The following is a 13,525-nucleotide window of genomic DNA, read 5'->3' as shown; positions in this document are numbered from 1 at the left end:
TTTTAAGAGCATAAGCAAGATAGGTGATTAAAGCCCATTATATGGCAAGTTATAGCCCGATGAAACAATCGTAAAAAGAGATATAAGTGGGTCAGGTACGTACAACCTATTTTTAAGTCAAATACTGTGGCCGTAGGATGGACCGCATGTTCCTAATTTTCCATTTTTTAAACATTCTTGGTTGATATACATACTTTTGATGACTGAGCATCGTGTAATATGTCTTAAATTAATACAATAATTCTGTGAATGGCAGAATGCTTGGTGCCTATTCTTTCGGACATGTCTCGAAGAACAGAAACCACGCGAAATCCGCAGCTGTGATACATTTTATGTAAACTGATGATGGAGGAAGGAGCAGTTTGCATAAAACATATAAACCTACCTTGAAATAGGAAAAGTAAGTACTATTCAAAGAAAAAACGTAATTCGTCCAAAACGTTGGCATTGGAAATAAAATCTCTGCTTACTTCAAGACTTCAATTACGACTAAGGGACTCGTGTTTGTTGTTAGGTTGAAGATCGTTGCCTCGTATAGCGTGATGAGTAGTCTTGTGGCCCGCTCTCGAAGGGATATAGTTCATTGCCCTTATTTTTCTAGCTAATTCTATTTTCAAGTATTAAACGAAGCTTACACACAAATTTTCTTACGGCAACATTGCTACGTATTATACGGAGATATATGTGAGAGCTGGGGTACGAATTGGATAAAAAATCTGACAGTTTCCTAATTGCTTGCTTCTCGTCGATAAATTATTTAGGCTCCATATAGGTATTAAGTTGGGATGAACGAGAATCCCAAAGCATTTTTTTTTTCCAGTGAAGTCGTGATAATCTGGCCCTGATCGAACTCGGCTATAGCGTAACCTGTAAATTTGCTGCTAAATCTTATTACCAGCAGATAAATGTCCTGACATAAACGAGCGATGAAGTGGGGTGGTGGGTAGGGGAAAAGGTGGTGGGAAAAAGAGAACAGAGGCGGAAGCAGGAACAAACAAATGCGGATCAGTTACACGCCAGGGGAACAGAACTAATTGTATTATCGTTCTGAGGTCTTCCATTTTGTATCGATTACAAATTGCTGCCTACACTCAATCGTCGACGTAACACCCCGTTCATCGCTTATTTTAACCGAGAGGTAGAACTCACCAAATGCTATTACGGTTTAACACTGTTCCATAATGTTCATCATCTATACCCTGCCCGTTCGGCTTGGGTAAATCAACACTGCATTTTAGAAGAATGTGCAGTCCCATTGTGTTCTATAAATGGTTTAAATTTCGGCACGATATTCAACGTGTTTATCGTCACATTTCGATATGTTGAACTTATTTTCAAAATCACTTCTAGTACCGTTATGGTTTTCTCCTCTCTCTCTTCCAGTCACGAATTTTTCGTGGGAACGACAACCATAACTAGAATTCTACACAAAAAAAAGAAACTGTATCTGTTTTTCCATTCATGACACCCACAAGATGAACGTAGGAGAAAGTGATAGAGGGGCTACAGTGAGAAATGCATGTTAGAACATAAATGCAACTGCTACGCAATCGTAGGGGTTGCGTTGCCGTATTTGACCACGAACGGCTCCCGTGTAATGTCCTCAGTAAGTTGGTTAAAAATGGTTCAAATGACTCTGAGCACTATGCGACTTAACTTCTGAGGTCATCAGTCACCTTGAACTTAGAACTAATTAAACCTAACTAACCTAAGGACATCACACACATCCATGCCCGAGGCAGGATTCGAACCTGCGACCGTAGCGGTCGTTCGGCCTAGAACCGCACGGTCACTACGGCCGGCTCAGTAAGTTGACAGTGTCAGTTGTGTCAGAAGAATGTTCTACGTAATTGAGAATGCATTATGTCGGATATAAGAGACTTCGGACGAAGGTTAATTGTCGGTGCTTGTATGATAGGTACTTTCCTAACCGAGGTAGACAAAGTGTTTCAAGAGGCACAAATCGAAGACTCATACAAGGATATCGGAAAGACAACGTGATAGAAAGCGTGTGTTGAGTGACCATGACAAAGGTTCATTGAATAGAATTCTGACTACAATTGAAAATGTCACAGCAGAATTAAATGTCGCACTCGCGAATCTTGTCAGCTCAAAAACAACAAGAAGGGAGGTCCACGCCCACGTAATTGCAGTGCGAGCTGCAATTCCAAAACCACACTCCAGTAATGCAAATGCCAGTGACAGCCAAAAAACCATGACAATACAGCAGTGGAAGAAGGCCTATTGGTCGGATGAGTCTTGTACACTGTTTCCAATTTCTGGCCGATTGGACGTCCCAAGAGTGAAAAAAGGCGGAGTACTGTGATGACTTGGACAGCCAAAGCGTGGTAAAGAAGGAAGTAAAAGAAAGGGCTACGGGAAAATATGGGCTTGGTACTATGAATGAGAGAAGAGGCAGACTAATTCAGTTCTGTAATAAATTTCAGCTAGCAATAGTCTGCTCAAGAATCACAAGAGAAGGATGTATAATTGCAAAAATCTGAGAGCATATTTCAGTTAGATTACATCATGGTCAGACGGAGATTCCTAATTCAGATACTGGATTGTAACGCTCACCGAGGAGCAGATACAGACTCAGATCACAATTTAGTAGTGATGAAGCGTAAGCTGAAGTTTAAGAGATTAGTCAGGAAGGATCAATACTCAAAGACATAACATACCAAAGTACTAAGAAATAAAGAGATAAGATTAAAGCTTTTTAAGGCAGTAAGGAATAGTTCAATACACATTGCAGTTGAAGGGGAATGGCCATCTCAAGGAAGGGCAATCACAGAAGTTGCAAAGAAAAACATAGGTACAAAGAAAGTGAATGCGAAGAAACCATGAGTAACAAATGGAATACTTTAATGCATCGATGAGTTCAGGGAAACTCAGGAATAGAGAAATACAAGTAGCTGGAGAATGAAATAAATAGGAAGTGTAGGAAGCTAAGACAAATGGCTACATGAAAATGTGAAGAAATCGCAAAAGAAATCATTGCCAGAAGGACTGACTCATCATATAGGAAAATCAAAATATCCTTCAGTGAAATTAAAAGCATGGTAACATTAATAGTATAACGGGAATTCCACCGCTAAATGCAGAGGAGAGGGCGAATAGTTGGAAAGAGTACACTGAAGGCTTCTACGAGAGGAAAAATTTATTTGATATGATAGAAGAAGAAACAGGATTCGGTAAGAAGTTTAGAAGAGTTAGGGAATCCAGTATTAGAATCAGAATTTAAGAGAGCTTTGGAGATTTTAAGGTCAAGTAAGGCAGAAGGGATAGATAAAATTCCATTAGAATTTCTAAAATCATAGGGGGAAGTAGCAACAGAACGACTACTCACGTTGGTGCGTAAACGTATGAGTCTGGCGACATACTATCTGACTTTCGGAAAAATACCATCCACGCAATTCGGAAGACTACAAGACAGTTATCGCACAATTAGCTTAGAGGCTCATGCTTCCAAGTTGCTAATAAAAATAATCCAAAGAAAATGGAAAATAAATTGAGGATGTGTTAAATGACGATCAGTTTGGTTTTGGGAAAGGTAAAAGCACCAAAGAGGCGATTCTGATGTTCGATTGATAATGGAGGCAAGACTAAAGAAAAAAAACAAGACAAGATCTCAGGATTTCTAGACCTATAAAAAGCGTTCGACAATGTAGAATGGTGCAAGATGCTCGAAATTCTGTGGAAAATAAGGGTAAGCTATAGGTAGAGACGGGTAATATACATCAGGTACAAGAGCCAAGTGCGTATAATAAGAGTGGAAGACAGAAGACGAAGTACTGGACTAAAAAGGGTGCAAGACAGGGACGTAGTCTTTCGCCCCTACTGTTCAATCTATACATCGGAGAAACAATGAAGGAAATAAAACGATCAGGAGTGGAATTAAAATTCAAGGTGAAAGATATCAATGATACGATTCGGTGCTGACACTGCTATCCTGAGTGAAAGTGAAGAAAGGTGATCTGTTGAATGGAATGAACAGTCCAATGAATACAGAATCTGGATATAGAGAAAACCGAAGAAAGACCGATGCAATGAGAGGTACCAGAAATGACAATAGCGAGAAACTTAACACCCGGAATGGTGGTCATGAAGTGGATGACGTTAAGGGATATTGCTACCTACGCATCAAAATAACCTATGATGAACGGAGCAAGAAGAACAGCAGAAGCAGAATAGCACTGGCAATAAAGATATTACTGCCAAAGATAGGTCTATTAGATTTAAACATAGACCTTAATTTGAGGAAGAAATTTCGAAGAATATTCGTTTGGAGCACAGCATTGTATGGTAGTGACACATGGGTTGTGGGAACACCGAAACAGAAGAAATCAAAGCATTTTAGATGTGGTGCTACAGATGAGCGTTGAAAATTAGGTCGACTGATAAGGAAGGAGGAGTTTCTGTACGGAGCGGAAAGGAAAACACTTAAGAAAAGAGAAGACAGGATGATATGACATCCGTAAAGCCATTAAGGAATAACTTCCATGGTACTAGAGGAAGTCATAGAGAGTAAAAACTATAGAAGAAGCCAGAGATTGGAATACATCCAGCAAGTAATTGAAAACATAGATTGCTACTCTGAGATGAAGAGGTTGGCCAAGGAGAGGTACCTGTGGCGGGCTGCATCAAACCAAAGAGAGAGAGACAGACAGACAGACAGAGAGAGAGAGAGAGGTCGTCGTATTTCCATGTATACTCTGCAAGGGCGCATTGCTGCTGAGGATTACGTGACCATTGAGGCTGATCGCGTCCAGACCGCGGTACAGTTTCCCTTTCCGCTATGTTGATTCTGTGTTCCAAGATGAAAGTGCCCCTGTTCACACTCCTGTTACCGTCCAGCACTAATTTTGTGCGCACATGAATGAGTTTTAGCATGTTCACTGACCACCAAAATCATTAGATCTCATTATTATTGAGCCTATGTGGTCTAGGTTGAAGAGAACAGTGCGTGGGCGATATGCATCTCCATTCTCGTTTCCTGAGTCTGTCACTATTTTTCAGATATAATATAATACTGACTCCCTTGACTCTATTTACCCATTCCGAGACGACTGAAAGTTTTTCTGAGCGCCAACGACTTTTGTACCCTGTGTTAGGCATGACGTTTCTGGTGTTTCCATATTTCTGTCCAAATCCATACAATATTATTATATTTGGAGTCATAGTTAGGTAAGATTATTATGAAACAAATTCACCACTTTCTGCGTTACGTGCCATACCTTTGTTTCATGAAGAATTTGTAGAGTTTTCGCTGTAGCCAGCGATTTAAACAATGAGACAACATAATCGTTCACTCAAATGTCGGTGGCTAATAGCCACAGCACGCAACACGTACTCAGTAACAGCCTACGTGTAACCCCCCCCCCCCCCCCCCCCTGTATTCATGGCTCCATGCTTACCAGATAGTCACCGGCTGTCAACCTGTTGAAGACCAACGTTGTCAACATGGTGTCTGATGTTTTCCGTAGCTGGGTTTCTGACTGTAGTACGACAGACGTGGACCATACAAAAGAACTTGCAGTATTTCACTGAGTTCATCCACTGTGTAGCCGGCCGTGATGGCCGAACGTTTCTAGGCGATTCAGTCTGGAACCGCGCGACCGCTACGGTTGCAGGTTCGAAACCTGCCTGGGACTTGGATTTGTGTGATGTCCTTAGGTTATGTTTAAGTAGTTCTAAGTTCTAGGGGACTTATGACCTCAGATGTTAAGTCCCATAGTGCTCAGAGATGAACGCATTTTTTCATCCTCTGTTTAACCACAAACAGCCTGAAGCTTTTAACCTGTACTGGCCTTGTGTTTGTGTTCAAAAATGGCTCTGAGAACTATGGGACTTAACATCTGTGGTCATCAGTCCCCTAGAACTGAGAACCGCTTAAACCAAACTAACCTAAAGACAGCACACACATCCATGCCCGAGGCAGGATTCGAACCTGGGACCATAGCGGTCACGCGGTTCCAGACTGAAGCGCCTAGAAACGCACGGCCACAACGGCCGGCTTTTTGTGTTCAAACTAAGAGAAGGCAAACACCAATTCAACATGTCTCTCAGCAAAGGGTTATGCCGTTTATCGATATTAAATTTATTGTATCTATACATCGCAGACAGAAGTACTGTAACTAATTGCTTTTTGCAAGCTGGGTACTTCGTAGATGAGTTACGCCTTTTAAAGAAACTACCAAAAAATTGTAATATGTCACATGATTTCACTACAAGTGGTGTTGTAATATGGTTCTAATTTGAATTGAATTGGACTGGTGCTGCCACATATTTTACAATTGCCTGTTTCCAGTGACTGATCGGCTTTAGTGGGAGTGGACGAAATGTATCTTACCACCTACTCATACGCAATGTTGCTAGTTTGGTCATCAGTGGAAAGATAGGTTTAGTACAGCTCTCCATGCTGGTCTATCAAGTGCAAACCTTTTCATCCCTGAGTGTATATCGATCGCAACCTCTATCCAATTGAACGTAATTGTGTGTTCAAGCTTTTCCCACCCTCTACTATTTGCACCCCCACAGTTGCTTTCATTAGGAAACTGACAATTCCTTAATGGCTCAGGAAATGTCCCATGAACAGTTCCATTCTTTTAGTCAAGTTGTGCCACAAATTTCTTTTTTTTCCCAATTCAATTCAGAACCTGATAACCTGTTATACAATGTATCCATTTAACCCTCAGCAATTTTCTATCTACCACTGGGCCGTGGCCGGCTCGCGTTCATGCAATTTGTTCTTTGGCATTTTGTCACAACGGAGTGGCATCCCATTTCTCCCTGAGTTACTACCATAACGAGCTGCTGACTTGTCTCCATCAGTGGCAGCAGCAGCACTTATCGATATTAGTACTGCTGTACCATCTTTGGTGTGATCGATATATTTCTGTGTGGTGGTGTGTGTGGCAGTCGATCAGTTGGGACAGAGCATCATGGAAGTCTCCGTGGGACGAGGTCAGGCCGGAACTACTGGCGGCGTGCATCTGCGGTCAGATTGTGAGGCTCTAGCGGCGAGAGCTACGAAATTCGTTGCCAACCGAACCTGGACACTGAAGTTAAGTGATCAGTGAACCTGCTTTGAAACCTCAACTGCTGTGACGTCTCTTCGTTCACTGTCGGTTGTTGCTTCCAGGGCCACTCCTGCTAGCAGCAACAAATGATGGAGTTGGCGAAATTTTGCAGCCGTCTTCCTGTGTGGCCTTTATCTATAAAATTGGTTGTTACTTATCAGTGAACTGCAGGTGCGGTATTTTCTGCCCTTTGGCTGTTAATGCCTCAGTTACCTGGCCTGGTCGTTAGCGTAGTTTTCCATCAGTGTGTTTTTCCTCGCCGTGTTGATGCTGTGCGGCATGCTGTGCAGCTGGAAAGCCTTTTAGTTTTCAGTTGTACCACTGGTCTGGCGGGAGGGAATTGATTAGGTTGTTGGTCAGTCTTTCAGCCATCCCTGGGTCGGGTTGCCATCCGATTAGTTAACCTTACTCTTGACTGCTGTTCTCACCTCACCTTACATTAGAGATACCTCCTCAGGCCGACCCTTGGAACACTTATGAGCACCACTGTTCTCCTGGTTTTAGATTGTGATTTTCCTACTGGTCTGATGTACTGTGTGAGGACTTCAGCCGTCTATTAATTTAGTTGGCTTTAATTTTAAGATAAGGCCTTCAGCCAACTTAAATTAAACTTTGAAGATTGATTTGTTTAATAACAAAAATTTTGAAACTTTGTTCTCTCTGAAATTCTTGTTATCCAGGCCCTAAGTCCTGAGTTGTTCAATGTGCAGCGCGTGGCCTTAAGCCAAGCTTCGACGTGAAATTTTTTTAAGTAAAGGCCTTCAGCCGACTTAAGTTAAAGTTTGAAGATTGAGTTGTTTAATAACTAAAATTTAGAAAATTGGTTATATCTGAAATTCTTGTTATCCAGGCTCTAAGCCATGAGTTGTTCAATGTATTGTGTGTGGCCTTCGGCCGAGAATTTACGTGAAATATTTTTTGTAACCAAGGCCTTCAGCCGCATCTATTTTTTAAAGTAATTTTATAACCTGTGTGCAGGTTTTCAGCCGCTCTTGTTTTTGGTGTGGTTTTGGGCCTTGAGCACAGGAGACATCGCAAGTCTTCTTAACTAGGCCTTCAGACATATTGTTTTAATTTGATGTGTTTAAGGCAATGTTTAATTAAGTAGTTCTTAGGAAAATAAAGGTTTGCGTGTTTTGTGCAAGTAACAGTAACTGATTACGGTCCCCTCCACAACCATAACCTGATCCGCTCTGTCCTGCGAAACCAGATTTGAACCTCATTTCAAAAGCTCCTATCCTATGTTGCTACCTTCTTAATGTCTGAATTACCTATCGTTCTAGCTTCATTTCCACACAAGTTCACACTCCAGATAAGTACTGCCGTAAGACTTCTCAACACGTATACATTGAAGAGCCAAAGAAACTGGTACACATGCCTAATATCGTGTAGGGCCTCCGCGAGCAGGGAGAAATGTCGCAACAGGATGTGGCAAGGACACGGCTAATGTGTGAAGTATTACTGGAGGGAAATGACACCATGAATCCTGTACAGATGTCCATAAATCTGCAAGAGAACGAGGGGGTGAGGATCTCTTCTGAACAGCAGGTTGCAAGGCATCCCAGATATGGTATAAATGTTCATGTCTACGGAGTTTGGTGGCCAGTGGAAATGTTTACAATCAGAAGAGTGTTCCTGGAGCCACCCTGTAGCAATTCTGGATTCGTGGGGTACCGCATTGTCCTGCTGGAATTTCCCAAGTCCGTCGAGGTGCACAATCGATGTGACCGGATGCAGGTGATCAGATATGACGCTTACGTACGTGTTACCTATCAGAGGCGTATCTAGACGTATCAGGGGTCCCACATCACTCCTACTGTACACAACCCACACCATTACAGAGCGTCCACCAGCTTGAACAGTTCCTTCGGACTTCCAGGGTCCATGGATTCATGAGACTGTCTCTATACCTGTTCACGTCCGTCCTCTGGATACAATTTGAAGCGATACTCGTCAGACCAGTCAAGATGTTTCCAGTCACACAAGGAGAAGTGAGTGTAGGTGATACGGGGGATAATATACACATAAAAAAATGTTGGATCATCTCGGTTTCGAGAGTTCCGGAAAGTGTATAGAAAATTGGAATACAGATCAACATAAACATTATTTCCGTCCTTTTTATTGCTCATGAAAACCACAGATTTCATGTTGTACCACCATACAGCAAGACCTTCAGAGGTGATGGCCCAGATTTCTGTATACACCGTACCTCTAATACTCAGTAGCACGACCTGTCGCATTGATGCATGCCTGTATTCTTCGTGGCATACTATACACAAGTTCATCAAGGAACTGTTGGTCCACATTGTCCCACTCCTCAATGGCGATGCGGCCTAGATTCCTGAAAGTGGCTGGTGAGTGATGTCGTCCATAAACAGCACTTTTCAGTTGATCCTAGGCATGTTCGTTAGGGGTCATGTCTGGAGAACATGCTAGTCACTCTATTCGAGCACTGTCGATACCCTGGAGGAAGTCATTCCCAAGATGTGAACGATGGAGCCACGAATTGTCGTCCATGAACACGAATGTCTCGACAAAATACCGCTGATATGGTTGCACTATCGGTCTGAGGATGACATTCACATATTATACAGCCGTTATGGCGCCTTCCATGACCACCAGCGGCGTACTTCGGCCCCACATAATGCCACCCAAAAACAGTAGGGAACCACCACCTTGCTGCACTCTGTGGACAATGGGTCTAACTCTTTCAGCCTGACCGGGTTGCCTCCAAACAAGTCTCCGACGATTGTTGGTTGAAGGCATATGACACACTCATCGGTAAACAGAACGTGATGGCAATCCTGAGCGGTCCATTCAGCATGTTGTTGGTCCCTTGTGTACTACGCTGCGTGGTGTTGTGGTTGCAAATATGGAGTGAAGCTGCACATCATGCAGCCTATTGCGCACAGTTTGAGTCGTAACACGACGTCCTGTGGCTGCACGAAAAGCATTATTCCACATGGTGGCGTCTCTGTCAGCGTTCCTCCGAGCCCTTATGCGTAGGTAGCGCTCATCCACTGCAGCAGAAGCCTTTAGGCAGCCTGAGTGAGGCATGCCATCGACAGTTGCTCTCTCTGTGTATCTCCTCCATGTCCAAACAACATCACTTTGTTTCACTCCGAGACACCTGGATACTTCCCTTGTTGAGAGCCCTTCCTGGCACAAAGTAACAAACCCGGACGCGATCGAACCGCAGTATTGACCGTCTAGGCATGGTTGAACTACCACAACACGAGCCGTGTACCTCCTTCTTGGTGGAATGACTGGAACTTATCGGCTATCGGACCCACTCTGTCTAATAGGCGCTACTCATGTATGGTTGTTTACATCTTTGGGCGAGTTTAGTGATATCTCTGAGCAGTCAAAGGGACTGTGTCTGGGATACAATATCCACAGTCGACGTCGAGTTCTGGAAACTTGGGGCGATGCCACAGCACTCAAATATCTAAATGGAAATAAGGCCCTTGTTGGAGATTACATTCCCTCAGAATTATTGAGAGCCAGCTACAACAAAATCATATTACCTGACATGCGTGGTAAATATACCGGCGAATTATCCTCATACCTAAGGTACAATGCGGCAAAGGCCTTACCGCAGTGGATACACCGATTCCCGTCAGATCACTGAAGTTAAGCGCTGTTGGGTGTGGTCGATACTTCAATGGGGGACCATCCGGGAAGCCATGCGCTGTTGCCTTTTTGGGGGATGCACTCAGACACGTGATGCCAATTGTGGAGCTACTCGACCGAATAGTAGCGCCTTCGGTCAAAGAAAACCATCATAACTACAGGGAGAGCGGTGTGCTGACCACACGCCCCTCCCATCCGCATCCTCATCTGAGGATGACACGGCGGTCGGATGGTGGCGATAGGCCAATTGTGGCCTGAAGACGGAGTGTTTAAGGTACAATGTAATAATTCCAGTTCCAAAGAAGGCGGTGCTGACACATGTGAATATTACCAAACATGAGTTTGTTAAGTCATTGTTTCAAAATATTAACACGAGTTATTTACAGAAGAATGGAAATAAAGTAGCAAGCATCTACCGTGGGGAACATGTCTCGGTTACGGAAAAATGCAAGAACACACCTGGTAACATTATCCCGGTTACTTATCTTAAAAAAGTAGACTAAACAAACGCAAAATGCCGGCCGAAGTGGCCGCGCGGTTCTGGCGCTGCAGTCTGGAACCGCGAGACCGCTACGGTCGCAGGTTCGAATCCTGCCTCGGGCATGGATGTGTGTGATGTCCTTAGGTTAGTTAGGTTTAACTAGCTCTAAGTTCTAGGGGACTAATGACCTCAGCAGTTGAGTCCCATAGTGCTCAGAGCCATTTGAACCAGCCAAACGCAAAACCTCATTTATAGGATTTGTAGATTTAGAGAAGGCTTTTGAAAACGTGGTCTTGTCAACACTTAGAAACTTTGAGGGCAACAGGGACAGAATAGAGAGTGAAAAACGTAATTTACAAGTTGTACAGAAACATGATAACAGTTATAAGAGTTTAACTACACGAAAGGGGAGCCATAGTTCAGAAGGAAGTTAAACATTTTTGTAGACCATACCCCATGTCATTCAGTCTTTACACTGAATAAGCTGTGTAGGAAATGAACGACAATTTTATTTTGGAAAGGGGCCAAAACAACAGAAGAATGGAAACCTGCACGATTTGCTGATGAAACGATAATTCTATAAGATACGGCTAAGGACTTGGAAGAGCAGTTGTACGGAACAGATTTGCGTCTAGAAAAGTTATTGTAAGGTAACATCATCGAAAGTAAATGAGGGTAATGGAATGTCGTCGAAGTAAATCAGGGAAATGAGACGTTATTAGTCGTATATGAGTTTTGTTGTAAGGGCAGCAAAACATTTGATGAAAGCCAAAATCGGGAACATATAAAAAGCAGACAGGCAAGAGCAAAAAAAGCATTCTTGAAAAACTGGACCGTTAACATCTAATATACACTACGGAATCAAGTGTATCCAGATATCCCCAAAAACATACGTTTTTCATATTAGGCACATTGTTTTGCCACCTACTGCCAAGTACTCCATATCAGCGACCTCAGTAGTCATTAGACATCGAGGGAGAGAGAGCAGTGTATGGGGCTTTGCGGAACTCACGGACTTAGAACGTGGTCAGGTGATTGGGTGTTACCTGTGTCATACGTCTGAACTCGAGATTTCCATACTCTTAAACATCGCCAGGTCCACTGTTTCCGATGTGATAGTGAAGTGGAAACGTGAACGGACACGTACAGCACAAAAGCGTACAGGCCGACCGCGTCTGTTGACCGACGGCAGTTGAAGATGGTAGTAATACATAATAGGCAGACATCTATCCATACCATCAGACAGGAATCCCAGACTGCATCTGGATCCACTGGAAGTACTATGACAGCTAGGCGGGAGGTGAGATAACTTAGATTTCATGGTCGAGCGGCTACTTATAAGCCACACATCACTCCGCTAAGCTAAACGACGGCTCGCTTGGTGTAAGGAGCGTAAACATTGGACGATGGAACACGTTGTGTGGAGTGACGAATCTCGGTGCACAATGTAGCATTCCGACGGCAGGGTGTGGGTATGGCGAATGCCCAGTGAACGTCTTCTGCCTGCGTGTGTAGTGGGAACAGTAACATTCGAAGGTGATGGTGTTATGGAGTGGTCGTATTTTTCATAAAGGGCCCCTTGTTGTTTTGCATGGCACTAGCGCAGCACAGACCTACACTGATTTTTTAAGAACCCACTGTTAAAGAGCAATTCGGGGATGGCGATTGCATCTTTCAACAAAAAATGGTTCAGATGGCTATGAACACTATGGGACTTAAAATCAGAGTTCATCAGTCCCCTAGACTTAGAACTAACGTAAGGACATCACACACATTCGTGCCCAAAGCAGGATTCGACCCTGAGACCGTAGCAGCAGCGCGGTTCCGGACTGAAGTGCCTAGAACCGCTCGGCCGAAACGGCCGGCTATCTTTCAACACGATCGAACACCTGTTCATAAGGCACGGCCGGCGGCAACACGATCGAGCACGTGTTCATAGGGCACCGCCGGCGGCGGAGTGGTTATAAGACTACATCATTCCTGTAATGGACGGCCTGCACAGAGTCCTGACCTGAATCCTATAGAATACCTTTGGGATGTTTTCGAATAGCGACTTCGTGCCAGGCCTGACCGACCAGTCCTGACCGACCGACATCGATACCTCTCCTCAGTGCAGCACTCCATGAAGAATTAAACCTTCCAGCACTAAACTGAACGTATGCCTGCGAGAGTGGAAGCTGTCATCAAGGCTAAGAGTGGGCCAACATCATATTCTATTCCAGGGTTTCCGATGGAGGGTGCCATGAACTTGTAAGTCATTTTCAGCCAGGAGTCCGGATGGTTTTGATCACATTGAGTACACTAAAGCGCCAAACAAACTGGTTTAGGC

General features: G+C 43.6%; 1 pseudogene; it reads left to right on the top strand.

Annotated features, from left to right (window-relative positions):
- The first annotated feature begins 10,664 nt into the window (after nucleotides 1-10,664).
- LOC124608117 lies at nucleotides 10,665-10,782 on the top strand (annotated as a pseudogene).
- Nucleotides 10,783-13,525: the final 2,743 nt, after the last annotated feature.

The sequence above is a fragment of the Schistocerca americana genome, chromosome 3, assembly GCF_021461395.2.
Source record: "Schistocerca americana isolate TAMUIC-IGC-003095 chromosome 3, iqSchAmer2.1, whole genome shotgun sequence".
Classification (NCBI taxonomy): Eukaryota; Metazoa; Arthropoda; class Insecta; order Orthoptera; family Acrididae; genus Schistocerca; species Schistocerca americana.
The sequence above is the reverse complement of the archived record's forward strand: the minus strand, read 5'-3'. Positions and strand labels throughout refer to the sequence as shown.